This window comes from Mytilus californianus, unplaced genomic scaffold (genome assembly GCF_021869535.1).
Source record: "Mytilus californianus isolate M0D057914Y unplaced genomic scaffold, xbMytCali1.0.p SCAF_2, whole genome shotgun sequence".
NCBI classification, from domain to species: Eukaryota; Metazoa; Mollusca; class Bivalvia; order Mytilida; family Mytilidae; genus Mytilus; species Mytilus californianus.
The window spans coordinates 79,574,337-79,586,837 of record NW_026262668.1 but is presented as its reverse complement, the minus strand read 5'-3'; the positions used below and the strand labels follow the sequence as shown (position 1 = coordinate 79,586,837).

General features: G+C 35.9%; 1 protein-coding gene across 5 annotated transcripts in view; it reads right to left on the bottom strand.

Moving 5' to 3' along the window:
- The window catches only part of LOC127728285 (heat shock 70 kDa protein 12A-like), a 172,339-nt gene that overhangs the window by 159,413 nt on the left and 425 nt on the right, over window positions 1-12,501 (bottom strand). The window lies entirely within an intron of this gene.

The window sequence follows — 12,501 nt, the reverse complement described above, 5'->3', positions numbered from 1 at the left end:
TTTTGAAAATTCCAACAACAGTTTCAACATTGACAATTATGCTATGTTATATATTCATGAAATTTGTTTTAGTTTGATCTTATATTCCTTAAGAAAATGCTGCTTTGATGTTTTTTCCCATAGGATCAATGTTAAACTTTTCTCAAGTTTCCATGGCAATGACAGCCATTTTGAAAATTCCAAGTACTGTTGGTACCTCAGGGCACCACTGCCAACATTTACATAAACTTTCAAGAGGTTGCCTCTTATAACGAAAGATTTAGAATTTGAATATTTTTTTACGTTTTTGCAGTTTCAATGGTAACGGCGGCCATTTTGAACCATTCCAATGTCTCTTGCACAACTTCACATGGCGGTTCATATTATGGTATAGTTCCATCAACATGGGTCTGACCAATCTCGAGAAATAGCATGGACAAAATGTGTGGAAGAATAAAAATAAAAATAAACTAGATTTGCCATTGCAAGCAATAGCGGATGGCACCCATCCCACATTGCCACTGAACTGCAGCCACTTTGAAAATTCCAAAATCAAATATCGTTTCCTGACATGCCAGGTATCATTCTAGCAAATTTTAAGAAAATTTGGAGTATTTTGATTTTTTTTTAATATTGGCTGTTTCCATAGTAACGAGGAGCATTTCCAAAATTCCAAAGACAGATGAGGCATTGACATATGCCAAGGTACATATCCACAAAGTTATATTGGGTTTCATTGAAAATTCTAAATGAAAATACAGCTTTTATGTGTTTTCCCATAGGGTCAATGTTAAACGTTTCCTCTGTTTCCATGGCAATGACAGCCATTTTGGAATTTCTAAGTACTGTTGGTACCTCGGGGCACCACCACCAACATTTGCACAAAGTTTCATTATGTTGGCTCTTATAACGAAAGAGTTCGAATTTTGATTTTTTTTTACATTTTTTTAGTTTCCATGGTAACCGTGGCCATCTTACACATTCCAAAGTCAGGTGCACAACTTAACATTGTGGTCAACATTATAGCATAGTTCCATCAAGATTGGTCCATCCAATTCCGAGAACTACCGTGGACAAAAAGTGTGGAAGAATAAAAATAATAAGAAAAAAAGAAACGAACAATAACAATATGTCACCCCAACTCCGTTGAGGGTGCCATAAAAAAGAAACGAACAATAACAGTATGTCACCCCAACTCCGTTGAAGGTGCCATAAGTGCCATAATAAAAAAAATAAAAAGAAACGTAGAATAACAATATGTCACCCCAACTCCGTTGAGGGTGCCATAAAAAAGAAACGAACAATAACAGTATGTCACCCCAACTCCGTTGAAGGTGCCATAAGTGCCATAATAAAAAAAATAAAAAGAAACGTAGAATAACAATATGTCACCCCAACTCCGTTGAGGGTGCCATAACTAGATTTGTAATTGCTAGCAATAACGGATGGCACCCTTCCCCCATTGCCATGGTAACGGCAGCCATTTTGAAAATTCCAAAGTCAAATAGCGCATCTACACATGCCAATGAACATTGTTGTAAAATTTTATAAAGTTTGGAACATTTTGAAACTTTTGAAATTTTTACTGTTTCCATGGTAACGGTAACCATTTCCAAAATTCCAAAGACAGCTGCCACTTTGAAACATGCCATGTTACATATCCATGTAGTTTCATTGAGTTTGACCTTCCTTGTTAACGGAGTAAATACTACTTCAAGGTTTTCCCATAGGGTTTAATGCTAAAGATATTTAGTTTCCATGGCAATATAGTAGTTCCAAAGATTCTCAAAATCCTCTAAAACCTGTATATAGTGGACACCAACAATATATAAAACAAAAAAAATATTTTTCACATATGTTCTGTTTCCATGGTAACGGTGGCCATCTTGAAAATGCCATACCCCGATTGCAAATCTGCACATGCTGGTTAACATTATGGTATAGTTCCATAACGTTTGGTTCATCCAATTCCAAAATATAAGCTGGACAAAAAAAGTGGAAGAAAAATAATAAGAAACAAGTAATCCAGTGTTAGGATGCTAACACAAAAGTCGCCAAAACGGCACCCAACCATTGTTCTGCTGTTTCCATGGTAACGGCAGCCATTTTGAAATTTCAAAGTCGGATATCATATCTACACGTGACAGGTCACATAACTAAAAAGTTTCATAAAAATTGGACCAATTTTCAAATTTAGGCATTCGTGTTTCCATGGTTACGGTGGCCATTTTGGAAATTCCAAAGTAAAATGCCACATCTACATAAGACAGTCAACATTTGTGTAAAGTTTCATTAAGTTTGAAGCATTTTGAATTTTATTACATTTTTGCAGTTTCCATGGTAACGGCAGCCATTTTGAAAATTCCAAAGTCGGATGGCACATCTACACATGACAGGTCACATTACTGTCAAGTTTTATAAAGATTGGATCAAGTCTAGATTTTTCGCATTTTTTGTTGTTTCCATGGAAACGGCGGCCATTTTGGAAATTCCAAATCTACATACACTGGTTTTAAAACATCTCTGTAAAATTTCATTAAATTAAAAGCATTTTAAAAAATTTCACATTTTTTGCAGTTTCCATGGTTACGGCGGCCATTTTAAAAATTCCAAAGTCGAATTACAGCTACATATGGTGCTACCTGTAATAATCTATCATTATATAACATAAAAAATACATAGGAATAGTTCAACACTATCACATGACTAATCACATGACTATTGTTCTAGAATGTTCCATGAAATTTGACCCCCTAAAATAATGCCAAGATGACCCCTGGCTGAAATAAAAAATGTGGAATTGACACCTGGACATCGGTCTCTTATATTACACAAAACTTAAAGGTTCTATCAGTAGCGAAACCATATATGAAAAATGACCCCACCCATGTTCCGGCCCCCAAATAGTGCCAAGTTGACCCCCATTTGAAATAAAAAATAGTGAATGCATCCCTAGGGATACTACCCCATCATCATACCAAACATAAAGTTTCCATCATTTAAGGCTTGGAAGAAAATGGTCGGACAAATTAGGGTTAAGAATAATAATAATAATAATAATAATAATAATAACAAGTAATCCTGTGTTAGGATGCTAACACAAAAGTCGCCAAAACGGCACCCAACCATTGTTCTGCTGTTTCCATGATAACGGCAGCCATTTTGAAATTTCAAAGTCGGATATCATATCTACACGTGACAGGTCACATTACTTAAAAGTTTCATAAAAATTGGACCAATTTTCAAATTTAGGCATTCGTGTTTCCATGGTTACGGTGGCCATTTTGGAAATTCCAAAGTAAAATGTCACATCTACATAAGACAGTCAACATTTGTGTAAAGTTTCATTAAGTTTAAAGCATTTTGAATTTTTTTACATTTTTGCAGTTTCCATGGTAACGGCAGCCATTTTGAAAATTCCAAAGTCGGATGGCACATCTACACATGACAGATCACATTACTGTCGAGTTTTATAAAGATTGGATCAAGTCTAGATTTTTCGCATTTTTGTTGTTTCCATGGCAACGGCGGCCATTTTGGAAATTCCAAAGTCAAATTCCAAATCTACATACACTCGTTAACATCTCTGTAAAATTTCATTAAATTTGAAGCATTTAAAAAAAATTTCACATTTTTGCAGTTTCCATGGTAACGGCGGCCATTTTAAAAATTCCAAAGTCGAATTACAGCTACATATGGTGCTACCTGTAATAATCTATCATTATATAACATAAAAAATACATAGGAATAATTCAACACTATCACATGACTAATCACATGACTATTGTTCTAGAATGTTCCATGAAATTTGACCCCCTAAAACAATGCCAAGATGACCCCTGGCTGAAATAAAAAATGTGGAATGGACACCTGGACATCGGTCTCTTATATTACACAAAACTTAAAGGTTCTATCAGTAGCGAAACCATATTTGAAAAATGACCCCACCCATGTTCCGGCCCCCAAATAGAGCCAAGTTGACCCCCATTTGAAATAAAAAATAGTGAATGCATCCCTAGGGATACTACCCTATCATCATACCAAACATAAAGTTTCCATCATTTAAGGCTTGGAAGAAAATGGTCGGACAAATGAGGGTTAAGAATAATAATAATAATAATAATAATAATAACAAGTAATCCTGTGTTAGGATGCTAACACAAAAGTCGCCAAAACGGCACCCAACCATTGTTCTGCTGTTTCCATGATAACGGCAGCCATTTTGAAATTTCAAAGTCGGATATCATATCTACACGTGACAGGTCACATTACTTAAAAGTTTCATAAAAATTGGACCAATTTTCAAATTTAGGCATTCGTGTTTCCATGGTTACGGTGGCCATTTTGGAAATTCCAAAGTAAAATGCCACATCTTCATAAGACAGTCAACATTTGTGTAAAGTTTCATTAAGTTTGAAGCATTTTGAATTTTTTTACATTTTTGCAGTTTCCATGGTAACGGCAGCCATTTTGAAAATTCCAAAGTCGGATGGCACATCTACACATGACAGGTCACATTACTGTCGAGTTTTATAAAGATTGGATCAAGTCTAGATTTTTCGCATTTTTGTTGTTTCCATGGCAACGGCGGCCATTTTGGAAATTCCAAAGTCAAATTCCAAATCTACATACACTCGTTAACATCTCTGTAAAATTTCATTAAATTTTAAGCATTTAAAAAAAATTTCACATTTTTGCAGTTTCCATGGTAACGGCGGCCATTTTAAAAATTCCAAAGTCGAATTACAGCTACATATGGTGCTACCTGTAATAATCTATCATTATATAACATAAAAAATACATAGGAATAATTCAACACTATCACATGACTAATCACATGACTATTGTTCTAGAATTTTCCATGAAATTTGACCCCCTAAAATAATGCCAAGATGACCCCTGGCTGAAATAAAAAATGTGGAATGGACACCTGGACATCGGTCTCTTATATTACACAAAACTTAAAGGTTCTATCAGTAGCGAAACCATATTTGAAAAATGACCCCACCCATGTTCCGGCCCCCCAAATAGTGCCAAGTTGACCCCCATTTGAAATAAAAAATAGTGAATGCACCCCTAGGGATACTACCCCAACATCATACCAAATATAACGTTTCCATCATTTAAGGCTTGGAAGAAAATGGTCGGACAAATTAGGGTTAAGAAGAATAATAATAATAACTAGTAATCCTGTGTCAGGATGCTAACACAAAAGTCGCCAAAACGGACCCCCAATCATTTTTCTGCGGTATCCATGGTAACGGCAGCCATTTTGGAAATTCCAAAGTTAAATAGCACATCATTATATGCAAGTTAACATTTGTGTAAAGTTTCATTCAGTTTGAAGAATTGAAAAAGAATCACATTTTTGCAGTTTCCATGGTAACGGCGGCCATTTTGGAAATTTCAGAGTCGAATACCACTTCTACATATGCCAGTTAACATTTGTGTAAAGTTTAATTAAGTTTGAAGCAATTTTAAATTTTCAACATTTTTGCAGTTTCCATGGTAACGGCGGCCATTTAGGAAATTCTAAAGTCAAATGCCACATCTATATATTCTAATCAACATTTGTGTAAAGTTTCATTAAGTTTAAAGCATTGTGAAATTTTTCACATTTTTGCAGTTTCCATGGTAACGGCGGCCATTTTAAAAATTCCAAAGTCAAACTGCTGTTGCATATGGTGCTACCCATGATAATATACCATCATATAACATTTTATGTCTCTAGAATTATTTCAACACTGATGTTCTAGAATGTTCCATGAAAATTCACCCCTCTCAAATTATGCCAAGGAGACCCCCGGTAGAAATAAGAAATGTTCCATGTTGAAGTGGACATGTGTCTCTAAATATTCATAGAAGTAATCATAATTCTATCTACTCTACATACAGCAGCTAATTTAAGAAATGTAAAAAAATTTTGACCCAACCCTCTTTTGAGGCCCCTTAATTATGCCAAGTGGACACCCTAATATCATGAATTTTGGGTTCTGCAACCCCCATGATACAGACCCATACCCATAATTAATATCAGGCTTCCATCCTCTATAGCTTCCAAGAAAATGGTAGGACAGTTTAAGGGATCAGAAAGAGAAGAATAAGAATAATAATAAGAAACGGGACAAACACATAAAGTTTCCAAAACTCCGTTCTGCTGTTTCCATGGTAACGGCAGCCATTTTGAAATTTCAAAGTCGGATATCACATCTACACGTGACAGGTCACATTTCTTACAAGTTTCATAAAAATTGGACCAATTTTCAAATTTAGGCATTCGTATTTCCATGGTTACGGTGGCCATTTTGGAAATCCCAAAGTCAAATGCCACATCTACATAAGACAGTCAACATTTGTGTAAAGTTTCATTAAGTTTGAAGCATTTTGATTTTTTTTACATTTTTGCAGTTTCCATGGAAACGGCAGCCATTTTGAAAATTCCAAAGTCGGATGGCACATCTACATATGGCAGGTCACATTACTGTAAAGTTTCATTAAGATTGGACCAAATCTAGATTTTTCGCATTTTTGTTGTTTCCATGGCAACGGCGGCCATTTTGGAAATTCCAAAGTCAAATTCCAAATCTACATACACTCGTTAACATCTCTGTAAAATTTCATTAAATTTGAAGCATTTTAAAACATTTTCACATTTTTGCAGTTTCCATGGTAACGGCGGCCATTTTAAAAATTCCAAAGTCGAGTTACAGCTACATATGGTGCTACCTATAATAATCTATCGTTATATAACATAAAAAGTACATAGGAATAATTCAACACTATCACATGACTAATCACATGACTATTGTTCTAGAATGTTCCATGAAAATTGACCCCCTAAAATAATGCCAAGATGACCCCTGGCTGAAATAAAAAATGTGGAATGGACACCTGGACATCGGTCTCTTGTATTACACAAAACTGAAAGGTTCTACCAGTAGCGAATCAATAGTCGAAAAATGACCCCACCCATGTTCCGGCCCCCAAATAGTGCCAAGTTGACCCCCATTTGAAATAAAAAATAGTGAATGCACCCCTAGGGATACTACCCCATCATCATACCAAACATAAAGTTTCCATCATTTAAGGCTTGGAAGAAAATGGTCGGACAAATTAGGGTTAAGAATAATAATAATAATAATAATAATAATAATAACAAGTAATCCTGTGTTAGGATGCTAACACAAAAGTCGCCAAAACGGCCCCCAACCATTGTTCTACTGTTTCCATGGTAACGGCAGCCATTTTGAAATTTCAAAGTCGGATATCACATCTACACGTGACAGGTCACATTACTTACAAGTTTCATAAAAATTGGACCAATTTTCAAATTTAGGCATTCGTGTTTCCATGGTTACGGTGGCCATTTTAGAATTTTCAAAGTCAAATGCCACATCTACATAAGCCAGTCATCATTTGTGTAAAGTTTCATTAAGTTTAAAGCATTTTGAAATTTTTTACATTTTTGCAGTTTCCATGGTAACGGCAGCCATTTTGAAAATTCCAAAGTCGGATGGCACATCTACACATGACAGGTCAAATTACTGTCAAGTTTCAGAAAGATTGGACCAAATCTAGATTTTCCGCATTTTTCTTGTTTCCATGGCAACGGCGGCCATTTTGGAAATTCCAAAGTCAAATTCTAAATCTACATACACTCGTTAACATCTCTGTAAAATTTCATAAAATTTGAAGCATTTTAAAAAAAAATCACATTTTTGCAGTTTCCATGGTAACGGCGGCCATTTTAAAAATTCCAAAGTCGAATTACAGCTACATATGGTGCTACCTATAATAATCTATCGTTATATAACATAAAAAGTACATAGGAATAATTCAACACTATCACATGACTAATCACATGACTATTGTTCTAGAATGTTCCATGAAATTTGACCCCCTAAAATAATGCCAAGATGACCCCTGGCTGAAATAAAAAATGTGGAATGGACACCTGGACATCGGTCTCTTGTATTACACAAAACTGAAAGGTTCTACCAGTAGCGAATCAATAGTCGAAAAATGACCCCACCCATGTTCCGGCCCCCAAATAGTGCCAAGTTGACCCCCATTTGAAATAAAAAATAGTGAATGCACCCCTAGGGATACTACCCCATCATCATACCAAACATAAAGTTTCCATCATTTAAGGCTTGGAAGAAAATGGTCGGACAAATTAGGGTTAATAATAATAATAATAATAATAATAATAATAACAAGTAATCCTGTGTTAGGATGCTAACACAAAAGTCGCCAAAACGGCCCCCAACCATTGTTCTACTGTTTCCATGGTAACGGCAGCCATTTTGAAATTTCAAAGTCGGATATCACATCTACACGTGACAGGTCACATTACTTACAAGTTTCATAAAAATTGGACCAATTTTCAAATTTAGGCATTCGTGTTTCCATGGTTACGGTGGCCATTTTAGAATTTTCAAAGTCAAATGCCACATCTACATAAGCCAGTCATCATTTGTGTAAAGTTTCATTAAGTTTAAAGCATTTTGAATTTTTTACATTTTTGCAGTTTCCATGGTAACGGCAGCCATTTTGAAAATTCCAAAGTCGGATGGCACATCTACACATGACAGGTCAAATTACTGTCAAGTTTCAGAAAGATTGGACCAAATCTAGATTTTCCGCATTTTTCTTGTTTCCATGGCAACGGCGGCCATTTTGGAAATTCCAAAGTCAAATTCTAAATCTACATACACTCGTTAACATCTCTGTAAAATTTCATAAAATTTGAAGCATTTTAAAAAAAAATCACATTTTTGCAGTTTCCATGGTAACGGCGGCCATTTTAAAAATTCCAAAGTCGAATTACAGCTACATATGGTGCTACCTGTAATAATATATCATTATATAGCATAAAAAGTACATAGGAATAATTCAACACTAACACATGACTAATCACATGACTATTGTTCTAGAATGTTCCATGAAAATTGACCCCCTAAAATAATGCCAAGATGACCCAGGGCTGAAATAAAAAATGTGGAATGGACACCTGGACATCGGTCTCTTGTATAACACAAAACTTAAAGGTTCTACCAGTAGCGAATCAATAGTCGAAAAATGACCCCACCCATGTTCCGGCCCCCAAATAGTGCCAAGTTGACCCCCATTTGAAATAAAAAATAGTGAATGCACCCCTAGGGATACTACCCCATCATCATACCAAATATAAAGTTTCCATCATTTACGGCTTGGAAGAAAATGGTCGGACAAATTAGGGTTAAGAATAATAATAATAATAATAATAATAATAAGAAACGGGACAAAAACATAAAGTCCTCAAAACTCCGTTTTGGCGACTTAATAATAATAAGAAACGGGACAAAAACATAAAGTCCCCAAAACTCCGCTTTGGCGACTTAACTAGATTTGCCATTGCAGGCAATAGCGGATGACACCCTTCCCCCATTGCCGGAGAGCGGCAGCCATTTAGAAAATTCCAAAGTCAAAGAGTGCATTTACACATGCAAACTATCATTTTTGTTAAGTTTTATTTAGTTTGGAGCATTTTGAAATTTTGGACATTTTTGCTGTTTCCATGGTTACGGCAGCCATTTTGAAAATTCCAACTTCAAAATGCAACTCTGCCCATGCCAGTTACTATTTCTGTAAAGTTTCATCCAGTTTGCAGCATTTTAATTTTTTTGGAAATTTTGGACATTTTTGCTGCATCCATGGTTACAGTGGATAATTCCAAAATTCTAAAAGCAGACATCTCATTGCCACATGTCATGTTATATATCAGTACAGTTTCATTGACTTTGGTGAAATACTCTTTAAGAAAATGCTGATTTCATGCATTTTCCCATAGGGTCAATGTAAAACTTGCCCCCAGTTTCCATGACAACGGCGGCCATTTTGGACTATCCAAATATTGTCTTGACATCTTGGCATACTGGGTAACATTTTGATAAAGTTTCATCCAGTTGGGTCTTATAACGAAAGAGTTAGAATTTTTGATATTTCAGCTGTTTCCATGGTAACGGCAGCCATTTTGAAAATTCCGAAGTCAAACTGCAAATCAGCACATGCCAGTTACCATTCCTGTGGTGTTTCTTCCAGTTTGGAACACTTTGATTATTTTCGCATTTTTGCTGTTTCCATGGAAACGGCGGCCATTTTTCACCATTCCATAGCAAGGTGCACAACTTTACTTGGGGGTCCTCATTATAGTAGAGTTCCATCAACATTGGTCCATTGGATTCCAAGAACTCGCGCGGACAAAATGTGTGGAAGAAAAATAAGAAAAAAAAGAAACGTAGAATAATAGTATGTCACCCCAACTCCGTTGAGGGTGCCATAATAATAATAATAATAAGAAACGGGACAAAAACATAAAGTCCCCAAAACTCCGTTTTGGCGACTTCACTAGATTTGCCATTGCAAGCAATAGCGGATGGCACCCTTCCCTTGTTGCCAGGTGATTGGCAGCCATTTAGAAAATTCCAAAGTCAAAGAGTGCATCTACACATGCAAATTATCCTTTTTGTAAAGTTTCATTAAGTTTGGAGCATTTTGAAATTTTGGACATTTTTGCTGTTTCCATGGTTACGGCGGCCATTTTAAAAATTCCAACTTCAAAATGCAACTCTGCCTATGCCATTTACCATTTCTGTAAAGGTTCATCCAGTTTGCAGCATTTTATTTTTTTTTGAAATTCTGGACATTTATGCTGCAGCCATGGTTACAGTGGATAATTCCAAAATTCTAAAAGCAGACATCTCATTGCCACATGTCATGTTATATATCAATACAGTTTCATTGACTTTGGTGAAATACTCTTTAAGAAAATGCTGATTTCATGCATTTTCCCATAGGGTCAATGTAAAACTTGCCCCCAGTTTCCATGACAACGGCGGCCATTTTGGACTATCCAAATATTGTCTTGACATCTTGGCATACTGGGTAACATTTTGATAAAGTTTCATTCAGTTGGGTCTTATAACGAAAGAGTTAGAATTTTTGATATTTCAGCTGTTTCCATGGTAACGGCAGCCATTTTGAAAATTCCGAAGTCAAACTGCAAATCAGCACATGCCAGTTACCATTCCTGTGGTGTTTCTTCCAGTTTGGAACACTTTGATTATTTTCGCATTTTTGCTGTTTCCATGGAAACGGCGGCCATTTTTCACCATTCCATAGCAAGGTGCACAACTTTACTTGGGGGTCCTCATTATAATAGAGTTCCATCAACATTGGTCCATTGGATTCCAAGAACTCGCGCGGACAAAATGTGTGGAAGAAAAATAAGAAAAAAAAGAAACGTAGAATAATAGTATGTCACCCCAACTCCGTTGAGGGTGCCATAATAATAATAATAATAAGAAACGGGACAAAAACATAAAGTCCCCAAAACTCCGTTTTGGCGACTTCACTAGATTTGCCATTGCAAGCAATAGCGGATGGCACCCTTCCCTTGTTGCCAGGTGATTGGCAGCCATTTAGAAAATTCCAAAGTCAAAGAGTGCATCTACACATGCAAATTATCCTTTTTGTAAAGTTTCATTAAGTTTGGAGCATTTTGAAATTTTGGACATTTTTGCTGTTTCCATGGTTACGGCGGCCATTTTAAAAATTCCAACTTCAAAATGCAACTCTGCCTATGCCATTTACCATTTCTGTAAAGGTTCATCCAGTTTGCAGCATTTTATTTTTTTTTGAAATTCTGGACATTTATGCTGCAGCCATGGTTACAGTGGATAATTCCAAAATTCTAAAAGCAGACATCTCATTGCCACATGTCATGTTATATATCAATACAGTTTCATTGACTTTGGTGAAATACTCTTTAAGAAAATGCTGATTTTATGCATTTTCCCATAGGGTCAATGTTAAACTTGCCCCCAGTTTCCATGACAACGGCGGCCATTTTGGAGTATCCAAATATTGTCTTGGCATCTTGGCATACTGGGTAACATTTTCATTAAGTTTCATCCAGTTGCGTCTTATAACGGAAGAGTTAGAATTTTTGATATTTTAGCTGTTTCCATGGTAACGGCAGCCATATTGAAAACTCCGAAGTCAAACTGCAGATCAGCACATGCCAGTTACCATTCCTGTGGAGTTTCTTCCAGTTTGGAACACTTTGATTTTTTTGGCATTTTTGCTGTTTCCATGGAAACGGCGGTCATTTTTTACCTTTCCATAGCAAGATGCACAACTTTACATGGGGGTCCTCATTATAGTAGAGTTCCATCAACATTGGTCCATTGAATTCCAAGAACTCGCGCGGACAAAATTTGTGCAAGAAAAATAATAAGAAAAAAAAGAAACGTAGAATAACAGTATGTCACCCCAACTCCGTTGAGGGTGTCATAATTCTTCAAATTCACTCCATATGTATTTTCATATGATATTCAAGTTTGATATTAAATGAAAGTTGATACATTACTCTTTCGTTTTATAACAAATATTTGCTGACATCTTCATTCGGGAATTAATTATAAGCGTTCCCGTGTTTGATAATGAAAAAGAAAAAAAAATCGGAAAATTACGCTTTAC